The 22780-nt window shown below is 42.8% G+C and overlaps 1 protein-coding gene across 3 annotated transcripts in view; it reads left to right on the forward strand.

The window, feature by feature from the left end:
* The first annotated feature begins 217 nt into the window (after positions 1 to 217).
* Positions 218 to 22780, forward strand: part of TSPAN14 (tetraspanin 14) — a 66485-nt gene continuing 43922 nt past the window's right edge. For 2 of the 3 annotated variants that reach the window (XM_063435129.1, XM_063435130.1), the window contains exon 1: positions 218 to 338. The gene's annotated coding sequence lies outside the window, so the exon portion shown is untranslated. Of the gene's footprint in view, positions 339 to 16712; positions 16780 to 22780 lie in introns of those variants that run through there. The other variant, XM_063435131.1, reaches the window with a different exon arrangement.

A 22780-nucleotide genomic window follows, 5' to 3' on the forward strand; every position in this document is an offset into this window, starting at 1 on the left:
TAACTGTGCCCATATGCCAGCATGATAGGCGAAAACAAATCTAAATAACTATTTTGTATAAACCTGATTAAACGAACAACCAGTGATACCAGTGATATCACTATATCTCCGTACTCCTCCAGCACATTACTCAGAGCAGCGTCTGAGCTGTGCTTACTCCACCCATTGACATGAAAGCACAGGGAGCGAAGTTTCTACTTCCTGTGTCTGTGGGAGGAGCTGCCATCCTGTGGCGAGAAACACAACTTTGGAAGGTTTCGGGTGCCTGCGTAAACATTCCATTAGAACTCTGAGGCGTTCGGTTCCGTTCCATTCCCGCTTTGCTCCTACACGTTTCGGTGAGTCCCTGTGATTTCCTGTCTCACGCGCGGTAGCACGGTTCCTGGGGCGGGAGCAGGGTGTGGATTTCAGTGTGGAGCTCCAGTTGTGGTAGAACTACAACTCCCATGATGCTTTTGCAGTATTTGAAACGGGGCAAGGCTTCATGGGAGTTTTAGTTTCGTAACATACAGGGTAAAAAAAAATCTACATTTTGACCATCCCTGGATTACAGGGTGTGTGACAGATTTGGACAGTTTGCTGTAGATTAAAGGGATTGCCAGATGTTAGACTCTCTACCATCCCATGATATTATGGATTAGAATATTCTCTTTAATCTTGAAAGTCTGGCAGAGCATCATAGGTGTTGTAATCTTAAAACTGCCTGAGAAAAGTACCATTTGGTCATCGCTGATGGTCAGTGGTGTTTAGTAAAGCATTGTGTATATAATAATAATAATAACAAATTGTAAGTCTTCTTTTGGATAGGAAAAGCCTTAAATACATGGTCTGTAGTTTTTACCTTTTTTATCTATTGGGTTCTAATCCAAGGACTGGTGGTGGGGATTTACATGTAACACTGGATAATGTAGTATCATTCATTTAGCAGTGACAGTTTGGTAACTTTAAAGAAACACTATAGTGTTAGGAATACAAACCTGTGTTTCTAATGCTTTGGCGTCCCTGCCGGTATTTAGATTAGAGCTCCTCCATTTGCCATAGAATTTAGAAAATAAAGGCTCACCTCTCCATCTCCCATCTCTCACAATGTTATCTATGAGGCATTCACTGTGAAAATCACAGTGAGAAGACGCCAGCGTCCATAGGAAAGCATAGGTTGCTATTTCTGGCACCACCATCTTACAAATTTGAAGATGGCTGTGCCTATAAAGAAGACTTGTAATCTGTCAATAACGGTAATTAAAGCATTCACGAATAATGGTTGGGGGTGAGCAACAGAGGCAAGGAACAGAGGCAAGGATCCCTCGGCTAAGGGATCCATATTGTGACAGAACCGCTTTAATGTGGTTAAAGGAAAATTCAAGCACCATAAGCGACATCTCATTATCAGTTTAGTACATACTGTATTTGGAAAGCAGTGATAAGTTCATTACATTTTCAACTCAATTACAAGATATCTATAATATATATATTTTTTATTTTTAATCCAAATCAGTGAATGTTTTTGTGGTGACTTCTGCTATTTGCAGAACAGAATCTCCCATGGGATACTCAAAGCAATCTTATAAAAAAAAAATGGGAAAACCAGGAATTTGCATCAAATTAATATTCAGAGGTTACTTATTTATACTGTATATATTTATTGACACAAACGGTTTTGCATACTTCATACCACTTTTTGCCTAGTTTTATGCGGATATTTTTTCATCTAATTAATAACATAAACTTTGACAGTATGTGTCTTAAACTCTCTCCTTTTGCATATAGAAAAGTCCACAAAAAATTGTTATGCAAAGTGGCAAACTGGAATATTTGGTTAAAGAGCTGTGTGACTATTTTCAGTCTATTCACGTCTGTATTTTCCGTAGAATTCTATTCGGCGTGAAATAAAGGGATGTTTTTATTCCTGTGCGTTCCATGCAAATTATATGTCAGCGAGGTGTTGGACATAGGATGCAGCATTGCTGTCAAATGATGTTTTAATTGGGTAAAAGAATACCAGCGTCATTATTTCCCTAGAAGAACAATAGTTTCCTCTGCAATCTAAATAGTTTGTCATGTGATAGGAAGTTTTGCAGATTTGCATAACTCTTCATTACTCTGTTATGATACTCATACTGTCTTTAGAGACTTTAAGAGTATTTCATTAAACACTTACTTTTAGTAAATTAAATCTGAATTTCAAAGGCTACAATAGTCGTGATGTGGCTAAACTTGGGTTGGAGAATCTTTCAAAATCATCTGTTTTGCCAGTAGGATGTATTTGCTAAAATTAGGTGTTTAGTGAATAAATCCTCTAATACGTTTTTTTTTGGTCGTTCTTTATTTTTGCTGTGCACAGATAAGTCATGCATTGCACAACAGCAGACGCAAGAGCATAAAAACACATATCAGAACACTTTTTAGGTATATAGACAAGAGAAAATATGATAAAGAAAATGTCGGTAGACATTAAAGAAATAGCAAGCTGAAGTCAAAGTACGGTGGCTGACAGTATGGATAAAGTAAAACCGGAGTCATCCCCAGTACACACAAGATATATGGCAATAAGCCTTCTGTACAGCCCGGCATTAGACTATGCCTTGTTGGAAGAGCCACAGGAGTTTCCTGCAAGCGTTCATCTTTGCCGGAACCCGAATCAGGTTCAGGAAGGAGAGTGCTATAAATTCACTCTGCAAGCATCCTGGCTGCATGAACTCGCCGTCGACAGCAAGGTAGAGGAAGGATAAGTATATGATGAACGTATAGTCCCAAGCCTGGTGGTCTTCTACTGCAATCAAATGGAAATGGAGCTGAGTTAAGGGGACACTCCAGGCACCCAGACCACTTCTGCTCATTGGAGCGGTCTGCGTGCTAACTCCCACTTCTCTTAACCCTGCAAGTGTAATTATTGCAGTTTTTTTATAAACTCCACCTCTAGTGGCTGTCTACTAGACATCCACTAGAGGTCACTTCCTCCTTCATAGCACAGATTATCTGTGCTAGAGCGTCGCTGGACGTCCTAACGCTGTGTGAGGACCTCCAGCGTCGCTCATTTCCTCATAGGAAAGCATTGAAAATCTTTTTCAATGCTTTCCTATGGGGAGCGCTAATGCGCATGCGCGGCCTTGCCGCTCATGTGCATTAGGTCTCCTCGGCCGGTGGGCGTTATCAGTCTCGCCCACCGGCCGACGTAATGCAGAGTAGGAGCGGCGGCGGAGGGAGAAGCAGCGATGTGGGACATGTCGCTGCTTCTGATAAGTCACTGAAGGGGTTTTCATCCCTTCAGTAACCGGGTATTGGGGGGTGGGTGGGAGAGGGTACCTCCAGTGCCAGGAAACAAATTGTTTTCCTGGCACTGGAGTTTTCCTTTAAGCTCATCTTTGTGTCAGAGAATGTCAAGCGTAGGCAAATACAGAAAACCAAACAGTTCCTACTTTATCTTACGTTTTAAAGAAAACTAGATCAGAAATAAAGAAGAGCAAATTCTGAGAGTAGGAGCAGAGGAAACAAAAGGAGAAAAGAAAGTTCAGCATGGCAGTGCCGCTTTAATAAAATAATGTGCATTTAAAGAACAACAAAGCTTATAGATAAATTATACAATTTCTTTAAAAGAAGCTTGAAACATCTTAGTAAAGACATTCACTTCCTATTTCATAATAGTTTGGGAGCTTGTGTCATATCTGTGGTTGTGAAAGGGTTAACGGTTTCTGCTGACCTTGAAGGGCTCAGAGCCTATGATTGCCAGTCTATTGGGAATATAATGTGGATGTTTTTAGCAGAGGGCTTTAACTGCTGGGTAAACCCCTGTTTTTTTAATTTATTTTTTATTTCAAAATTAAAATGGTTAATCAAAGGAGACTGTGGCATTTGGAGTACCTCTTCAAAGGAACATTCTAAGCACCAAGAGCACTACGGCTAAATGCTGTGGTTTTGGTGTTGTGTTCTAAGGGACTCTCGAAACGCTGAAGCTTCTACATCTTAAGAAAGTCGTTTTCTTGCTGCTCATTTGTTTGCTAATGGATTGTTGTTTTTAAGAAACAGCAATTTGTGTAGAATATTTGGTGTTTAGTATGCTTTAGCCTATGAGTAGGCAATCTTTGGATCTTCTGATGTTGAGGACTGTAGCTTTCATAATGGTCTTAGTCATATTGCTGGCAAAGCATCAGGCGAGATTTAGTCAACATCTGGAGTCCTGAAGGTTGCCTACCCCTGCCTTAGCAGTACCCATTAAAGGTGCCAGGTTGTAGGTTGCCAGGGTACATAACTGTGGCAAACAGAACCTCGCCGTGGGCCTTTGAAGGAGCCTGCTTGCCAGCCTCTTGCCCCAGGCCTATGGCCCCCTGCAAAAGACCTGGCTAAAGTACTTGCATGGGGACCTGCATATAACGCCAGTTGTGGCTACCAGTAAACAAACTCCTGCTTACCCTCAACATAGAGTCTCATCTCATGTGTAGGGGGGAACGGCTGTATCACTCTGAGGATTGCTACATCACTATACTTCCCTGGGATTATAATCACTTGCTCTTTTAAGAGCATATTGCTACACACTCTTGGAGTAGAGGTCTACCCACAGGAAGCTGGATCCTGGTCTTGGGTCCAAGGTGGGTGGAGGACAGCTAGACCCCATCCAAGCTGTAACGCTGAAAGTGGGGACTACAGTGTTGATGGTGTTTTGTGCGGTGCTTGTGGTACTCGGTAAGCACTAGGAAGCAGCGATTGGCAGAGGCACCCAATCGGGGTGCCAGGCGGTTTGCCACAATAACTTATTGGTAAGTCATTTAGAAATGGTTTAAAGGAACAGCTCATGCACCATACCCAACTACAACACACATTTGTGGTAATTGTATCAGGAATACCCACGGTAAGTATTGAAACTACTTTCTAACCTGGCGCTGCTTGCTGCCTGCCTGCAGTGGAAGTGAGAACCATAAGGTTCTCCGTCAGCTCATTGCTTCCAGCCAATGAACTGAGCCATGCGCAGGCAGGCCTAGGTAAGTGTACAGAGCTTCTAGATCTCACTGGGTTGTAGTTGAGGGTTGAACGGCGTTGGCGCATCCCAGATAAAAATAAAACCATTCTAAAACGGTTTTACTTTTTACAATGGGAGACTGCCAATGCATTCCTGACACAGTAACCGCTACAGTGTGATGTAATGGTTGTGATGCTTTCAGTGTTCCTGTAACTATGAAATAGGGAATGACGACCAGTGGCCACCACTTTAGTGAGATGAAGTGTTTATGGTACATACATTGTTCCTTTCTGTTTATAGTTTGAACTCTTTTTAATGACTTGAGATTTAAATACCATCATTGATATCTGACAATGATTTCCTACCTGGTTTATTGTGAAGTTCTCCTGATCTGCTGAGGGAAAGCAAGGGTGGGCATTTTGCGTATTAAGTGTTTAGTCTGTGTTGTGAATTGAATAGACCACCATTGGATCCTGCATCTAATATTGTTCCAATAAAAATGTGCTGTTTGAAAAGGAAACATCTTGAATCATTGTGAATTGAAATTCACAAGTCTGTTGTTTAGTATCTTCAAGAATACATTGTTTGGGTGTGCCCCGTGGGTGCTTCCTCTAGCTTATTTTCTTACCATTAGTGCATATCTCTCATGGAGCTGTTGCTTTTTATTTCTTCCTGAACAATAAAATGCAGACACAGTCAGCGTGATATTTGAACCTTTATTTATAATTTATTTATTTATATAATTTTTTACCAGCATGAATACATTGAGATTTCTCTCGTTTTCAAGTATGTCCTGGGTCTTTGTCCACAAAACATTGCATTGTCACAATAGGGAACAGTATTACAAAAATACTAATATATATATATATATATAATACACACGCACTAAATTTAATACATAACCGGTAATAAATATATTCAACCATGACAGGTGCATCCTGTGCTGAGGTATATTGCCATAGATCTCTTAAAAGATTTTAGATTGAATGAAGATTTGACTGTGTCCCTGAGGATATTCCATAATTGCTGTGCTCTATAGGAAAATGAGGATCGAGCCACTTTATATTTGTTATGCGGTATGCTAAATATCGTGCTAGTACTGGATAGGAGGTGGGAATAGCTGGGGAGAGCATTCTACTCAGGTAGGGTGGGAGCTTCCCAGAAATGCTCTTATGCACAAAGCTGGAAAGATGAAGAGTGCGTTGGGATTCCAGCGACAGCCAGTTTAGCTCTTTTAACATGTCACAGTGGTGGGTAAAGTAATTACATTCTAGTACAAAGCGGCAGAACAAATTATATAACGTATTAAGTTTATTAAGGTGGGTTTGCGGGGCGGGTGCATACACTACATCCCCATAATCAATGACTGGCATTAGCAAACTTTACAAAAGAGACATTTTTTTTTAATTTTATTTTTTTAAATCACTTAACTTTAATTTGAATGAAGTTTTGGTGTGAGGAGGCCCTGGCTGCTGTCTTACTGAAAGAGATTAAATCATTGGTGAACAAATTAACCATATTCGACAGTGACACTGCTTGAAAATGGTTTAACATTGTATTGAGGGATGGTGCCAGGGGACTAAACGATTATAGTACTTACAGTATCCTTTTAATTTCTGAGCAAATTCCTTTCAGAAACGAGCATTTACTCTGAAATCACTAAAATTTTACCCCTCTGGACACAAAATTCAATGTAAAAAAAATCATAAAAAAAAAAAAAAAAAAATGTCCTTATCACTGGTGAACGCACCTTGTGGAACAAGTTACCCAGTTTAAAAATTAGGTGGATTGCTGACAGGTATTTTCAAAAATAAGGCATCATTGTGGCTGAGCCCTAGATTAAATCAAACTTGCTTGATTTAGTAAGCCGGACCTTTTGCTCGCATATACGTGGTTGACTTATGGGCATCGTATTCCACGCTTATTTCATCATATTTGTTGAGGTATCTCACAAAAGGAAGTTCTTTCTTTTTTCTTTTTTTCTTTTATGCAGTGTAACTCCCTCTGATCTCTTGCAGACCAGGGTATGTGTCTTCCAACTTCACTTAGTTTAGAGCCCCGTGCATTGCGCAATATGTGTGCCAATTGTCATGCTAACTTTTCACATTACATTGTGTACACCCCATGTGCCTCCATCTTTAATTTTCCTTGGATATTTAGATAAGCTTCTGATAGACCAGGGGCAGTCAAGCTTTTAGCAGCACTGTGCCAAAACAAGACTTTTAAGTTTTGTTGATAGCTGGCCATATTTTATTTTTAAATTGACTTGTGTGTATGTTTGTTTCCGTATTCTGCTTATGTGCCAGGCATACACACAAACACCACCACTTACAATGCCACACACACAATCACACTAATACACATACTGTCTTACACATTCGCAATAATGTTATTATAGCCACAATCCTTGTTGCGTACAACTTAGCATCAGGAGGGTAGCTTCCCTGTGGTTCAGTGGGGAATAAGATGTCAAGGCACAGTGCTGTTGAGTGCTGTTCTCATCCTGCACAGATTCTACTTTGACTGTTTGGAGGTATTGCTCTAACATTCCTTACACCTAGTGCAAGCCTGCACTACCAGCTTCAATCACAGCTAGTTCCAACTGCTTGGTCGGCACTAGCCGAATATTTGAAGCCCAATCTTGCAAGCTGGGTAAGAGGGGAATGGCAAAATGCAAAGTGCCTGGTTTCTTCTCCCACTAGGACCCCTGTTGGGTCAGCTATGTGGGGGATCCCTGATTTCGCCTGCCAGTCTGTTTGGGTCTGGCATGTGTGCCATGCAAAGGCTCCGTGCGTGCCATATATTGGCAGCCTCTGTCTTTCCAGTAGTATCTTCCTGTGCCAAGGATCTTGTTCTCATACTCCGACCTGAATATGACACCAGTAGGCTTTGCTTGTGTGGTGTTCTCCATTCTTTTTGGATTCCCGCTAGACACTGCTGCAGTAGTTGCAGTCCGTTAGAAAGAAGCAATGTGTAGCAGGAGGAAAGGACATATGTCCGCTGGTATTATTGTTATTATTATTGGTATTTATATAGCGCCAACTAATTCCGCAGAGCTTTACAATATTATGAAAGGGGGAAAATTTACAATAAATGAGACAATTACACAATGACACCAGAACAATAGGTAGATAAGGGCCCAAAGCAAGCTTACAGTCTAGAGGAGGTGGGGTACAAAAACACAACAGGGCAGCAAGGGTGAGAGCCACCAAACAAGGTGGAAAAGTAGCAGAACTGGAGGTGAGAGTGGAGTGTGGTTCTTTAGGAGAGAAAGAAACTGATATGGGTAATTATAGATAAGTTACTCTGGGAGTCCATAAGCATTTCTGAACAGATGTGTTTTGAGGGACCTAAACAATTGAAGACTAGGGGAGAGTTTTGATGGGGGTAGGCAGGCTGTTCCAAAGGAAGATAGCCGCCCGCGAGAAGTCCTGCAAGCCCGGGTTAGCAGTAAGGGTACGAGCAGCAGACAGGAGAAGGTCACAGGAAGAGCGGCGAGACCGAGAAGGGGCATATCTATGGTAGCCTGTCTTTTCTGTTTGTTTCTTATTTTCTACATCTATGAAAGCAGTAATGCTACAGGTAAAACATTGTGATACTGTCCCAGAATTCACTCTGATTCATGTTACAGTCTGGGGCCAAATGTCTTGGCAGTCTGATGACTGTGTTTTGCCTAGTCACAAGCTTTTTCTTTCTTTTTTTTTTTTTTCTGCTGAGGAAATAAGCCAGGCAATTCAAATCTGGACTAAAATGTCAGCACTAATGTGGTATAGTTGTGACAAAGAAGCGCTCTGTGTTTTTTTTTTCTGTGTTATCAGTGCATGTTTCTGGCTCAATCGTTCATGGAACATTGCTATCGTGGTCAGAATCTTAGGGAGCCTGTTCGGGCTAAACTATAATAGCACTGCTAAAAAAAAATATAAAAAAATGATTAATAATCTGTGGTGATCACACCACAATAAAACATCCTTGGCTTACGCCATGAACTACCCACCACAATTTCTTATTGAGTAGAGCACAGACTTGTGTTACACAATCATTAGACATTGTCTGAAGCACAAATCTATTTCTGCAGAACATCACATGCGTTTTACCAACACTGATGTTGACAGTTTTGGAGCGAGTTCTGGCCAGTGAAATGTTGTGCTTTGAATTGCTGTAGTTCAAGAGTCCAAATCAAAAAAACTATTGAATATTAAATATTTCCCTCCCAACAATATGTAGAGTCAAGCTAACTAACAAATGCCAAACAAAATGTTACTCTGAACAGTCCACTAGAGGCACCCAGACCTTCATTACAAAGACACCCGACAGTGACGTCACAACTGGTGGTTCGGCGGCCAGAGGGCAGGTAAAGGTGAGAGCTACTTACCTGACCCCGTCCTTTCGGGGGTGGCCTACTTCTTCCGGAGGGGGTGGCCTACTTCTTCAGCTCATGATGCTTGCATGTGCAGGAGTAAAGCATTGAGGTCGATGAAGGATCCTGCAGGATCCTCCATAGACAGTGCCAATCCCTGCAGCTGTCACTCTGCCCAGTGTCTAAAAGTGTCAGGTGTAGAAAATATACAAAGATAAAATGTACAGATAACTCTCTCAGTATATTTCTTGACTGGGTTGGAATTTCAATGAAATTCCAATGCTGTCAAAAGGAGTATTTCATAAAGATTCTTTACGAAATACTCATTTTTCAGGGTGGGTGAAGTATTACTTGAAAGCCTCGCCCTGCAGAAAACACATTGATGTGAAGATGTGGTTTAAATGTATATTTTTTAGCAGGAGAGTAATAATTATTACTACTATTTGACCTCTGGCAGTACTAGCAGACAATTAGTTGGATACTTGAGTGTTAGGTTATGTAGCGGCTATCCAGTGTTTGTTAGTCTGCTACGATGTTTTATAAAATAACTAAATAAGCCTAGTTTGCAGTCCAGTCACTAAAATGGCCCATCTCATAATGATAAGGGGTCTGTAAATTATGAGGTTAGACCTAACACTTGTGTGTGTGTGTGTGTGTGTGTGTCCCATCTAAATTGTAGGCTTAAAGGGATACTGTAAGCACCCAGACCGCTTCAGCTCATTGAAGTGGTCTGGGTACATTGTCCCATGTCCTTTAACCCTACAGTGATAATTATTGCAGTTTCTGAGAAACCGCAATAATTACCTTGCAGGGTTAACTCTTCCTTCGTGGAGGACATCCACTAGAGGTTGCTTAGTTGACTTTTGGTTGTCTAAATGACGCTGGACGTCCTCACGCTAGGCATGAGGACTTCCAGCGTCACCGGAATCCCCATAGGAAAGCATTGATTAATGCTTTCCTATAGTGAAATCCTAATGCGAGCGTGGGCAGTGCATCTCCCCCGCCGATGTTAGAGTGGGCTGAGCCTGACCCAGCACTGAGGGTCATCAGCGCTGGTTTTTAGGTAAGTGGCTGATGGTGTTTTAACCCCTTCAGAGCCGCAGGCACTGTAGGATTCTATAGTGCCAGGAAAACCGCAATAGAATCCCTTTAATTTCACTAATGGGAGGTGGACAGAGTCGAGGGGACATTAAATGTTGCTCCCCTTTTTCCTCCATGTATTACATCAGCCATTGTGTGTCACATATCATGGTGTTCTAGAGGGAGTGTGGACCTCGATCCATTTGAGTTATAGTACAGGATTTATTACAGTCCTTCAATTCCCTCTAAGCTACAGGTATACTTGTAGTTGCATTTTATATGCTGATGTTTTGTTTTTCTCTGGAATTTGCGATTCAAAAATTTATCATAATCCTGACAAATATGCTTGGTATTGCATACCATTTATTAATTTCTGTTACACCTACTGTATCTTACGAGAAATTATGTTCCTGCTTCTATTTTAATGGTTCTGACCCACCTTGAAACCCCACCTCTCCACACAGTAAAACCTTTTTTTTTATGCATTTGTCCCCCTTCCTAGGCAGGGAGGGTGGCAGTAATTGATTCCCTGGTGGTCCAGTATGCTTCCTTGTGGTCTAGCTGCAGACCGGACGCTGTTGGGCTCTCCCCCTTAGCACACTGAGTGGAGAGGCCCTGCACCTGGTGGCACACGCATCAATCTGCCTTAAGGCAAGTTAGGCCTAACTTGCCTAATTAGAGAGCCACCTCTGCCTGTCCGTGTTGTTCAAGGTTGGACGAATAGTGCAGAATTTCACTTCAGCATGATCAGAACCTCAGCAGAAGAGCTGGGCCTTGGAGGGCAAGCGTGTCTTAGTTTATTGGAAAACTGGGGAAAGACACTTTACTATCTACTACTACATAAATATAACCAATTTTACTGCTCCGCATGCCCTCGCTGCTTCTCTCATCGGGTCGCATAAGCTGAACGGAAAGTAAAATATTGAATGCTGTTACTTACTAATTCGGTGCTGTCGAACCGCTAGTCCTCCTGTTTCACGCAGAAATAATTAATTGACAGCCGCTACTTCCTTGCATTCTGTTGAAATCTGCTCACTTGAATGGCGTTTTCGTATGTAATTTAAATTGCATGACGTCTCACCCGTCCCTTAAAGTGACCATCATCTAAGCAACTTTTTGGAGTCACAGAGTTGACGTGGATCATTCAGAATATGTGTAAACCTATATAAAACTTATATGGGCCCGTCCCTTTTTCAGTGCCCTTTTGTGGTTTAAGCTACCTTGATATAGACCTTGGCTTGTCTTTGACTTTGTGTATTTCCGGTATCCTGACCCGGCTTGTTATTTTCGTATATCCATATTTCTATTATCCGGGCCTTGGCTATTATGGACTTTGTTTCTATCTTTATTACATTAAATCTGGCCAATCTTAAGGCAGTAATACATCTATTTAGTAACCTCTATTTGTAGATTTCAACATTTCCTCTACGTTAGGGCCCTGTGACAATAACTGCTTTCACCATAATTACTAAAGAACTGGAGTGGTTATGGTGTTTGAAGTGGTGACAACTTTCGCAAGTATACATTATTACAACCCCCTCCCCCCACTTATCCACTGACTATTGTATTGCATTACCATTCACAGAGTCAACCTGCCACAGACAATCTTCAATGCATTCAAAACTAGCCACACCCATGCTTTCTCACCAATAGAACAATGGATGTAGGAAATACAGAGAAAGCCAGAAAAATGTATACACACTTCAGAAAAAAACAAAAACAACCTGTATAAATATATTCATACTAAATTCATTCAGAGATAAATACAAATTACCTCTATAATTACTAAAGGTGCTCATAGTGACTGCCATTAGCATGTGCACTGCAGGGGTTAATTCTAACATACACAAACATATAAACATTTCATGAATATACATAATAAACACAGAGTGAAATAATAATTTTAACTTTTCAGACTCACATATGTGATGAAAAAGGCATTGGTCTTTTATTTAGTTTACAAAACATAAAAAAACCTAACTTAATCACTTAAAAATATCTAACTTGTAACCAAACATATCTGGTCTTTAAACTCAGATATTTAAAGGGACACTATAGTCACCCAGACCACTTCAGCTAAATTTTAACCCGTCAGATGCAAACATGTTTACATTTGGGGTTAATCCAGCCTCTAGTGGCTGTCTTCCGGACAGCCACTAGATGCGCATCTGCGACGCAGGAGGCATATTATGCCTCCATCGCGCAGAGCGTCCATAGGAAAGCATTGAGAAATGCTTTCCTATGGACACTTTAAATGCGCATGCGGCACATGCCGCGCATGCGCATTCGGCTCCACTGACGTCGGATGGGGGAGCTGACGTTGGCGGGGGAGGAGAGGTCACCAGCGCCGAGGGAGCCCGGCGCTGGAATAAGGTAAGCTGCTTTAACCCCTTCAGCGCCACAGGAGGGGGACCCTGAGGGTGGGGGCACCCTCAGGGCACTACAGTGTCAGGGAAACCGCTTTTGTTTTCCTGACACTATAGTGATCCTTTAACACATGAATTACCAGAGTTCTGCCCTATTAGCCAGAATTTAAACAAATAAATCACCAAACTCAGCTAGTACCCCTCTCCCCCTTTAAAATAGGCAATAAAAAAACCACGACATAGAATGAAATTAATATTATAGGGAGGGGGGGCAGGAAACCGCTCTAATCCAATTTTTCTTCAGCTGTTTTGGCGCCAGCTGTTACGTCAGGACGCCTTGTATATTGCTGTTTTCCTGCTTTACAGTGCGCTGTCTGCGCGGGCCTCTGCACTATATGTCCACAAGGGCATCGCACAGACCATTGCTGATGCCCTCGCGACCCGCCAGCAGCACGCACAGGATTAACCCTCCCACTGCTAACCCCGCAGTGCACATGTGTACATGGTCAATTGACCGTGTACTGTCTTTCAGACACCTATTGTTACGGATAACTGCTGCTAGGGTAACGTTGCCCAAAGTTTCCAGTGAGATTGCTGCACATGCCATTTCCATTTCTACCTGATGAGCTGCCAGTGCAGCCGATTTTCTGTGATGCACAACATCCTTTAGGGTCTCTCATAGATAAAAGTCGTGAGGTGCTAAATTAGAACATGCTGGTAACTCAACTGCACCTCTTTGTCCTATCCAGGGTCCTTGAAATGGCCTGTGTGCAGTCATCCCACTGGAATCTTTGGGCAACGTTGCCAGAGTAGCAGTTCTCTGTACTAATTAGTGCCTGGACGTTAATGGCAACCACTTTGGGAACCTCTAGTAATTGTAGAGGTCAAAGGTAACTTCTATTCATCTCTTGATGTCGGAATTAATTTAGTATAAAATATTTATACAGAGTTTTCTGAAGCGTGTATGTATTTTTCTGGCTGGCTCTGTAGTCCCATTTCCATCTTGAACAGAGGTCAACTGCTTCCAGAGGTGGACAAAGGTGAGCAGACAGGACTTTGAAGCCTGCAGTGTTGACCAGTCCCTAGCCTGTAGTTGGAAGTGTCAATGGTGATATCTAATAGAAAAAAGTATAGGGTCGCACTCAGTCACAACAATTAAACACAGGGTGCTACTGAGCATAGGTCAGCAAAGAACCCCAAGGAATATATGCAAATAGAAAAAATCCCAAGCACTCACTGTGATTGTTTTCCAGGCAGATTTATTGCAACATTTCGACCTTTTCAGGTCTTTATCAATGGTGATATCTAGACTTGGCCTGCTCCTACTCAGCTCAGTTTGCTTTAACAGACAGATGATTGCGGTCATTCTTCTATCTGTATGGAATCAGGGTTATAAGCATCTAGGATCAGCAAGAGCGATGATATTTCTTTAATTCAGGGAACTCTCTCTAAAAAAAGCTCCAACTTTCCTCTCAGCCCCAAGTGATACTTACAGGGTTATTAGATAAAGTTCCAAGTGAATTTCAAATGTAAGGTAAAACTATCTGAACTGGAAAAACTTCTCAAAGTCTGCTATTCTTTCAGTTTGGCTATTTTAACTTTAGAATTGAAATGCACTTTGAAATCTGTTTAGTAATTTTGTTTACTAAAGAAACATGTTGGTAAAGGCATTAAAGATAGTGTATTAAAGGGACACTATAGTCACCAGAACAACTACAGCTTAATGTAGTTGTTCTGGTGAGAATAATGGCTCCCATCATGCAATTTTCATGTAAACACTGCCATTTCAGAGAAAAGAAGAAAGGGGGGTGGGCAAGCCACCTAAATGGTGTTTTCACTATAGGGTCATACATGTTTGTGTTCCTGACTCTATACTGATCCTTTAACTTCCAAATCTCTGTTTGAGAGATCTGTTACATTGCACTGTGATCTAGGAAGACAGAAAAAAAAAGTGTCTTGATTCCTCACTTTTTCAGTCAATATAAAGCTTAGTAACTCATATGTTGACCCCCACCACAGTTAAAAAACCTTTCCTAAACGTGATCAGTATAAAGGTTTTAAACACTTGGTCAGAATCCCTCATCCCCCTAGTGTATACCATACCTTCCTTAAATATCATTTTAATATACTTCCAGTGTATTCATGCCAAATTCATTTGGATGCAGTGTGTGCTTTCCTGATAATTTAAGCATTCTTGGGGGTGTGGATTAAATCATTTTTTGCTGCTCTGAGCCTTAACTAAGCTGAATTCCAAACCAAACGAACCACGCAAGTAGTTGTTTGGCTCAGAACCAGAATTTCAAAATCAGTACTTTTTTCAAAGTATGCACAGTGTCTAGATTTTGCTTTCTGAATGGACCGGAACGCATCCGGATGATTTTGCTTTATTTTGTAGGATGCCATTCGGACTTTAGATAATGGACAAGTCTGAGTCATTCATAAATGCCAGAATCACAAGGAAGTATTGATCTGCACCCACCAGAGGTGCAGACCACATGCTCTCTTGCTGTAATGGGTGGGTGCAAGGCTAGTCAGGGAGATCGTTTTAACTATTATACTATTGCTATATAGATAAGCATCAAGCTATAAAGTTCAGCAACTCATTTGCTTTTTATTCATTTAACTTTCTTTTTCTCCCTCATGTCTGCATTTTTTTCTCCCTCTCTCATTATGGTTCCCTTTCTCCCTGAATGCTGCAGAATTGTTTGATACACGCTTGATAAACACATGCTTGAAGGCATTTGTGTGATTGTAAGTGCTGGGCTGCAACCATGATCTGACGCAAGTTTCTGGGTGAAATGCTCATCAGTAAAATCTCAGGACATTGAAGTAAATCATTTATTTCTTTTTTTTATATCTCCAGTATCAGTAATTTGTTAAAGGGATACTCCAAGGTCTTTGTACACTACGTTTTATTTTAGTGTTTGTGTTGCTGTGAGTCAGGAAATTTAGGAAGAGGTGTGTTGCTCAATCTTCAGTAGATGGTTAATCCATTTACAGGAAGGAAGACAGAAGGTACAAGATGATTAATAGTTTTCCTTTCTGTGTGTCTCAGATAACCTACTCTTACTCTGTTATCAGTGAGGAGTATTTCCACTTGTTTCCACTGTTAGATGCAAGTTCCGTGTAGGAACTGTTACATAAAATAATTGGCTGAAATGCACAATAACAAAATGAGTTCTGTTTACCAAACTAATCTAATGGTTAATGAGGGCATTCAGACACTCTCCAGCTCTTTGTCTTGTTTGTTGTCCACCCCCGGCGGCCTTTCTATTCAGAAAACTACACGTTGGACTGCCTAGATTATTGAGATAGATTTCTTAAAGTATTACAATCACCATAGTTTATTGTAGTGGTTATGGTGATGGACATGGATGAGTGCAATCTTTTTCAGAACCCTAACTTTACCCTCATGTATTCCTAACGCTATAGTGCTGTTCACATGTTTGGATCCTACCCCTGCAAGGGTTAAAAATGCGACTTATCTTATACGCCACCTTTTTTACACTGCTGGCCATACTGGGACTGGCTTTGCCCCAAAACCACAACCATGAGCTGTAGTGGTTCTGGAGACTATAGTGTCCCTTTCAATGCTCTAAATATGACACAATCGCCAGGGAAACCATGAGAAGAATTCAGCAGATTCAGCACAAGCATCTATCAAATATTGTAGGTGAGTTCATAAATTTCTTGAAATAGAGCAGTTAAAAAAAACAAAAAACATTGAAGAGTATTAGTTTCATCTAACCAAGCCATAATTAGTTTATCTGAAATGACCGCTTGAAGTGAAATTACAGCTCTGTGGTTATTGTTTTTTTTTTTTGTAGTTGCATCAGAATTTTGAAATTCTCAGATACGATAACCCTCCCCACCCCAAAACACAAACAAAAAAACACACGGCTGCAACGAACATGTGATGTCAGCAGCCACTCAGTCTGATTTACGTTGCAGCTTCCCACTTTCCTGGAAACAGTAAATGGGTGTATGCATTTACCATTTATGATCTGTTACAAAAATACCCGAGGGTAGCTATACGTTATATATATCACTGTATTTGCTTAACAAAGCAGCAGTTTGAAACATATTATACAGATTCCATTCCATGAGATTAATCCACTTACTTGGGAAATACTTCCTTACTGGCACTCTCTGCAAGTCCAGGCTAAATAGGGTCCTGGAATGAGGCAACTGTGACAGAGAAACCCTTGTTTAGTGAATAAGTGAGTGCGCTGGATTGTGTATTTTGTATATTTTGGCCTCAGCAGCACCCTATAATGTAAGCATGTTCAGGTGAGTGCAGCCTTCTTGGTTTCATTTATATATTTTAGAGTCCAGGCCAACTTCTGAAATAAATACAGACATTGAAATACACACTGTATTATGCTTAAAGAGATACACATATAACAGCAAAAATAACAATGCAGTCCCTGGCTAATGTTAAATGATAACGTCCCCTGTAGTAATGATACAGCCACAAGAGTCTTTAGCAGCAGGAATGCAGACAATACAATCCCCTTAATAATGTCAATAACTATGTGTAGTTAAACTCCTAGGTACCTGCAGGTAAATTATGTGCACAACGTTGGGGCCCTTAGGTGTAGGTAGCGCTACCCAGATACAGTTATAAGGGAGAATCCTGAAGCAATCTCTGGAGACAGTACCTTTGAGTGACTTATGTAACTGCAGGTATTTCCAGAGAGATCCAACAGAAAGTAGGACAGCAGCAGAACAGCAATGGCAATCCTTTCTCTTCTCTTCCTTTGGCAGACAGGATGCAAGAGCTCATTCACACTCCTGCAGAGAGTTCCAGAATCTTCAGGGAGTTGAACATAAAATGAGTCTTCTAATTCTCCTAGCAGAGTAGTAGACCGTCTCCAACTTCTTGTAGTAGCAGTGCACTAGCCTCCCCTGTTTTAATTACACTGTCCCAGCAGTAATAGATAATTGAAATAGGAGCACACTTTCTTTATGCAGACTCCGAGAACATGGCTTCTCCCCTGTCCTCTTCTTCCTGCCGCCCCAGTCCTTCCTTCTCACATAACAGGGGAAAGGGCAAAGTTCAAGATCTCAAAACTTAAAGCAAAACCGCAAAATATAGCAGTCTGTTACACATGTTAGATTCTACTATCAAATATCCTCTTCATGGATGAAGAGAGAACAGCTAGTTATTATTTATTCAATTTGGCAGTGCTGTATATACTGCATATGCACACGTATTGCACTGTTGGAGAACATGGCATATCTCCATTAGATGTGAGTTTGCACTTGCGCGACTGGTACAAAGAACTTGCCACAAAACGAAAGCGTATTCACCCCAGTAAACACTGCAATAGGTGACATTTCCTCAAGCACTTAACTTGTTGAAGTGATTTTGGGATTAACTGAATGTCATCCTTGTTCCAAATCGAAAAATGGCAAATTTCCAGAAAATCAGCACTACTATGAATTAATTTAGCATTAATTATCTAACTTCCACTTGTGTGATCATTCAAGTGGAAAGTTTCCATAGGTAAGCATTATTCTAATGCTTCCCTATCAGAAGCATTCTATTGGGTGACAGACAGTAATTGCCTTGCATGTGCCAATTCCATCTAGAAGGAAGGGAGATCGTCATCACTGACAGTGACCATGACCATCTTAGCTTGCTCTAATGGTTATTGTACCAGGAATGTCCTTGCGTGCTGTGAGTTGGAGCTCCTGTGAGTTGGAGCTCCTGTTTATATTAGCTCTCTTGAGACAGTATATGTAATCTATGGCTAGCTTACTGGTTCAAAGCATTATTATCTTTTTTAGCCAATTAGCTAAGCCTTACACTGCCAGGCTTGGCTCATAGAGCTTATGGTGTAGTAGAGCAGGGTGCAGGTCTTGGCAGACACGAAGTAAGAAGTCACGCCATTGTAAAACCGCTTGGCACCAGGACACTCCTGACTCCATAGCCATTAAAGCATGCTGTAGTGATTACAGTGACCGGAGTGTTCTTTTTAAGGGACACTATAGCAGTAGGAATGCAAATCTGTGTTGATAATTTTGTAGTCTTCATGTCTCGTTATTTTTTAGGGCCCATAGTGTGCATGGTAAATAATAAATAAAATTATCTTATTTACCTTTTCTCCATTCTTGAGCCTCCCTCTGCTCTGCCGCCTGCTCCTCCTCGCATGATGTAATCTTGGAGGTGTGCCTCCAGTATTATGATCCAATGCAATGCTGCTCATAGACGAGCATTGAGAACCATAGGCACATACACAGCCATAGAGAATCACTGAATGCAATGATTCTCTATGACAAGCCATGACTGCACTAGAGGTCTGTAAAGTACCCCAGGTTTTTTTCACAATGGGCAGAGGTAGCCTCAGTTCTCATTTGTTTTAAATATTTTTATTGTTTCATAACATATGCGTGTATTTCGAATTGAGTCATAGTAAGGCAAGTGGATGCCCTCGCAGGGGCTTATGCAGTAACTTCCAATAAGGCAATTAGTAGCCTACGCAGAGGCTGAATTATCAGTAGAAGAGGAGAAATGCATAATACCGCCTGCGCAGAGGCGAATTCGGTGAATACATGGAATCGCATTTAAACAAACTTTGCAGGGTTAAACTTACAAGCATTGCGGCGTGAGTTGCCCTGTGTAGGTTGGCACTATGACAAGTGTCATACGCATTTTCTAGCAATTAAGCAACAATTGTCTGTCTTAGAACTGCAAGTAAACAGATATAGTGCAAATACATGTCAACAGTAAACAAGAACGTGGTAGTTAAGATTCAGCACCCATATATATTTTAATGTAAGGATAGCTCTGAGGTACCCTCTCATTGCAGTACGTGGGTCTGTTTGTGTAGGTTTGTTATGTTAATCGGTTTATGTAATCTCATCGTAGTGGCTGGTGTGCGCATTGCTTTGCGCGTGTGTTGGTATGTGTAAGTGCTTTGCGTGATCCGGTTCGTAATGTTCATGTGTTTGTTCTGTTTCGGAAATGTCTATTGTGTTCGCCTCAGTGATACGTGAATCTGGCTGCTGTGTAGGACGCCAAGGCTTGAGGTTGCTTACGCGTGAGCGTGTATTGCGGTTAGAAGCCGTGTATGCATATGATTGCCTGTGCTAGGTCTAGTTATGGTCTCTTGATCGAGTTTATAAGTTATGGCCTGCGCAGGGGTCCTATATTCCAGTCTAGGATTGTGTAGCATTTGGCTTTGTAACTATTCCAGCCGAACGTCTTCTAGGTGCTAGTAGGCCCCTAAGAGGTCCGCTGGTGGGTTAGATCGGAGTGTCTATGTTTCAGTTCTAACAAACAGTTCTGTGTGCTCGCTCCATTGCTAATTTTGTCAGCAACTTCGTCATTGTCGTCTTGACTCTCTTATCTGGTCGACCCCCTGCCTTCATACTCCGTACACGTTATATATGTCCTGGGACAGGGTACTGCACCTTGTTGGGTCATGGGTATGGTCCAATGAGGTGTGTTAGCGGTCCGTTGTTTGCGTGAGGGTCATCTGTCCGGTCATCCCCATGTGCAGACGTGGGCTGGCCTGAGGTCTTGTGTACGTCGTGAGTGCGTCGCCTTGTCCGTGGGTGTCACGGTCTGTGTAGTTGGTTGTGGTAGGTGCTGTAGCGGGTGGGTGTCTGTGTATGTGATATGGTCTGGTGGGCCAGACGTTTTGTGGTTCGCCCCCTGTCTCCCGCCCGAGCCGCTGCGTCTCGCCGGCCTCCTTTCGCCTTCCTTGTGTCTCCTGGCCGCCTGAACCTGCCTCTGGTTACGGAGTGCTTAGGTGGTGCCTGAAGGAGTCCGATGTAGTTAGCCTCGTCCAGTGGAACCAGCGTTTGTTATGACGGTCTCTGAGGTTCGGGGTGTCTGCTTTCATATCCTCGAATGACTTTGTGGCTTCCACCTCCTCTAACCATCTTGTTATGGGGGGAGTATTTGTCTGTTTCCAGAAGATAGGTATGGTCACCTTGGCTGCGTTCAGGAGTCGAGGGATAACCGATCTCTTGTATGTTTGTATCGCCATGGTAGTGTGATGCAGGAGGAATGCAGCCGGGGACTGTGGTAGGAGCTCCTCCGTGACCTCGTGTATTATTGTCCGGATCCTGTCCCAGAACGGTCTGATGCGGGTGCATGTCCACCATAGATGTATAAACGTTCCTGCTTCCTCCCCGCAGCGCCAGCATGTGTCCTGGAGGTCAGGATTTCTTGCGTGTAGTGTCGTCGGCGTCAGGTACCATCTGGTGAGGATCTTGTAGGAGTTTTCTTGGGAGCGTGCCGAACTCGGTGTCTTTTGTATCAGGTTAATGCTTTTGTCCCAGTCCGCGTCTGTCATTGTTTCCTCAAGGTCTTCCTCCCATTTTCCGATGCATGGTGGTGCCAGCAAGTATCTACTCGCGACAAGGGTAGTGTAGATTTGCGAAACGGCTCGAGGTGGTTCCCTGTCTTGCGTGCATAGGAGCTCAAATTGCGTCAAGTCCCTCAGGAGGGAAGGTTTTTGCGGGATGGATCTAGCGTATTGAGCAATTTGTGCTTTTGCTAGGGCGTGTGCGAATGTGTGCGGTCTATCCGGGTATAGTTCTCCCAGTGGTCGAATGTCAAATGGCTGGCGGAGTACATCTCTTATGCGAGGCACCGTATTGTGTCTTGCCAGGCCTATTGTTGGGCCGTATTCTCCAGCCGGGAAGTCCGGGTTTCCCTTCAGGGGCAGGAGTGGGCCTGGGTCCGTAATCAGATATTGTTTCGTGCCCTGCCCGTGCCACACCTGCATGGTCGCTGCCACGAATGGGTTTGTGATGCGTTTGCTTCTATATGCTGACTTAGGGATCCACGGTAGGGACCTGAGGTCGCACCTGATTATGTCTGCTTCTAGTTGTGTCCACTGTTTGGTGCCGCTAGCTATCGACCAGCTGAGGACTCTGTTGATGTGTGTCGCGTGGTAGTACTTTTCAAAGTCTGGGAGTGCAAGGCCCCCTTTGAGCTTGGGCAGGATCAGTTGGGAGTGTGCTATGCGTGGGGACCTGCCCTTCCAGATAAAGGTCCTTCTTGAGCGCCAGGAAGAACGTCCGTGGGACTTTGATGGGTACCGTTTGAAATATAAAGAGTAGTTGCGGCAGTAATGTCATTTTCACCGCATTTACTCTACCCAGCCAGGATATGTAGTAGGTTCCCCATCTGTGCAGTTCCTCTGTCGCCTTCCTCAGCATTGGGAGGTAGTTGTGGGTGTAGAGGTCCGACGGGTTAGGCGTTAGCCATATCCCTAGATATTTCATACGGTGTGTACACCAGCGATACGCGTGTTGTGTTTGGATCGTGCGTTTGAGAGTTTGGTTAGCGGTTATGTTCAGTATCTCCGATTTCGCGTAGTTAATGCGGAGATTCGAGATGCTGCCGTACATGTCAAATTCCATCTGAATAGCCTGTAGGGAGGTCTCCGGGTCCGTGACCACGAACAGCATGTCATCCGCGTAGGCCAGAGTTTTGTGATGTACTTCTCCGACCATCAGTCCTCGGATTTCCGTGTTGCGTCTGATCCTGTTGAGAAAGGGTTCCAGCGTCAGGGCAAAAAGTATGGGCGAGAGCGGGCACCCCTGCCTGGTGCCGTTGTGAATCTGAAACGGGTCTGTCAGTGCGCCATTGATCCGGATGCGCGCCGTTGGGGTAGTGTACAGCGTCTGCACCCAGGACATGTACTTGGGCCCGATGCCAAGGGAGCGGAGCGTTTCGAACATCAGGTCCCAGTCCACCCTATCGAACGCTTTCTCTGCGTCTGTGGACAGGAGTAGAGTTGGGGCCTTCTGTGCTTTCGCGTGGACTATGAGGTTCAGGGCTCTGATGGTGTTGTCCCGCACCTCTCTGCCTGGTATGAAGCCCGTTTGATCCGGGTGGATCACGGTGGGCAGCAGCGGTGCCAGGCGTGCCGCCATCACGCTCGCTAGCAGTTTGAGGTCCGTATTCAGAACGGAGATCGGGCGGTAGCTGGGGCATAGTGTCCGGTCCTTATCTTCCTTTGGAAGAAGGGTAATGTTCGCTGAGGTGAATTGGGCCGTTGG

Source organism: Pelobates fuscus, chromosome 10, assembly GCF_036172605.1.
Source record: "Pelobates fuscus isolate aPelFus1 chromosome 10, aPelFus1.pri, whole genome shotgun sequence".
NCBI classification, from domain to species: domain Eukaryota; kingdom Metazoa; phylum Chordata; class Amphibia; order Anura; family Pelobatidae; genus Pelobates; species Pelobates fuscus.